Here is a 2,563-nt window from a genome sequence, read left to right on the forward strand (position 1 = left end):
TATTGAGGAATCATTTCCTAAACCTGCCATCACAAGGGGCAGTCAACATCTCTCTAAAGTACCTACATTGTCGGAACGTTCCCATTCCTACATCCATCAATAGAAGCCCTGGTGTTGGAGTGGGTTAGGGTTGGGCTGCCAGGGTCGGCAGTTCAAAATCATGAGCCGCTCCCGAGGAGAAAAATGAAGCTGTTTACTTCCATGAAGATTTACAGACTCAGAAATCCACAGGGGCAATTCTGCCCTGTCCTATAGGGTTGGTGTGAGTCAGAATCAACTCCAGGACACAAAGTTTTGAGTCATTCATCAGCCTTAAAATGTAGGAAAAAATACCAAAAACAATCAACAGTTCTACAATAAAGAATTATTTCCTGGAAAGTTCTGTTTCCTTAAAAGGTGCCAGGGCTATTTAATAAAACTGGATGTGGTCTTCCATAAGAGACTTCTCTATGAAGAAAAATAAAAAGTGCTAGGTAGAATACTGCATGCCAGCTTGCTGGATCACTTTATTCCTCCAGTCGTTCTCAGGCTCACCATTGCCTGCTAAGCCAGACGCTGGGCTAGACTGTGGGGAATCCGAGATTAAGAAGGTAAGAGTTCTTGCCACCAGGAACTCTTAAAGCAGTAAGTCGAGACAATGGCACAGTGCTATATAGCTAGAGAGCTAGCCCGTAATCTACTAACTGGTGGCACTTTCCCTCATGCTACTCTTGCTACGATGCTAAAACGCTTGTAGAAGGAGAATCTCCCTTTCCTGTCCTTCGAAAAGGAAAGAAAAAGAAGTAACAGCAGCTACCACCCTGTCAGTTCAGATTTGTGACGGTCCCACGAGACCTGCACACCTTCAGGGGTGCTCCAAGGCCGCAGACTTTCAGAAGCAGATCTCCAGGCCTTTCTTTGGAGGTACCTGGGACTGGGTTCAAAGTGCTCACCTTTCTGTCCGTAGACCAGGGTTTAACCATTTGCCTCACCCAGTACTGTTTTATCTCCTGAGTCGCTGACGGCCAGTGACCCTTCAATAACTTGGTTATCTATACCTCCTTCAAAGAAAAAAAAAATCAAAAACACTCCTTTTAAAATTCTAACTATAAACAATTTACAACATATGAAAAGGGATACAAACTCCAAACTCACTGCCATCAAGTAGACTCCTACTCTTAGTGACCTTACGAGAGAATGTGTAGAACTGCCCCACGTGCGTTTCCGAGACGAACTCTTTACAGGAGTAGAAAGCCTCATCTTTCTCCAAAGAAGCGGCTGGTGGTTTTGAGATTAGCAGCCCAATAGGTAACCACTATGCCACCAGGCCCCTTGGAAGGAGGGACAGAAAATGGTATATGAAGCCCGCATGTCCCATCACCCAGCACTAACAATTACCATCTTAGGCACAATCTTGTTTCATCCATACCTTTATTTATTTATCTCATCCCTTAGTCTCCTCCCCAGATTTTTTTGAATCAAGTCACAGGCATCCTGTAGCAGCGGTTCTCAACCTGGGGGCCGAGCGACCCTTTCACAGGGTTGGTCCAATTCATAACAGTAGCAAAATGACAGTGATGAAGTAGCAACGAAAATAATTTTATGGTTGGGGGGTCACCACAATATGAGGAACTGTATGAAAGGGTCACGGCATTAGGAAGGTTGAGAACCATGGTCTAGGATTCATAAATATTTCACTATATATATTCAGAGGATTATCTTTCATAGGCAAAACTTCATTACCACTATTTCCTATTAAAAAAAACAACCCAAAACATTATTTCTTAGTACCACATCTAATCAAGGTACTAATTTGTTCCATGTTGCAGTAATTCTTTAAAACCATGATTGAAATATGATACATACATTGTAATATGTAAAAAAGTTATGACTCTTTATCTATAGATTTCTCTGCTGCCTCCTCCTCCCGTTTTCTCTGCAATTTACCAGCTCACAGTATTAGGTTCTTTGTCCTAAAGAGTTGCCCAGTTTGGAGTTTCCTGATTAGGAACCCACATGGTATTTATTATATTCTCCTTCCTTTGTGCTATAGTCTATAATCCAGGATAAAGTGCAGGCATCTGCTTCTGCAGCAGCCCTTGGATCGGCCCAGCCCCTTCCTAGTGGTTGAATCACCCATTTTGGAAAACACTGATCTAGACCTGGATTTAGTACCAACAGGTGGATTTCTCAAGATACTCTATATAGGCACTCATGCTGATGAAGGATTATACTGAATGTTCCATAGAAGAGGAGGAAAACCCTGATAGTCTTATTGCATCAAAATGAATCCTTTTTCTTTCAGAGATCTTGTAAAGAGAAAGGAAACACAAGTCACAGACTAGGAAGAAGTATTTACAAAGGACATACTTGATAAATTACTTGTGTCCAGACTGCATAGAGTTCGCAAAACCTTCGGTTAGTGGTGCAATTCTTAACCCGTGGTGCTTCCAGGGCACCTTAATTAACCAGTAAGGAGAGGGAACAACATTTTTAAACAGTCATACTGTGTGACAGGCACCCTGCAGGACACATCATATCTATTAGCCCATTTATTCTTTGTAATAATCTAGCTATGAGTCAA

This window comes from Echinops telfairi, unplaced genomic scaffold (assembly GCF_000313985.2).
Source record: "Echinops telfairi isolate 266 unplaced genomic scaffold, ASM31398v2 ScPeMD7_7473;HRSCAF=8511, whole genome shotgun sequence".
Taxonomy (NCBI): domain Eukaryota; kingdom Metazoa; phylum Chordata; class Mammalia; order Afrosoricida; family Tenrecidae; genus Echinops; species Echinops telfairi.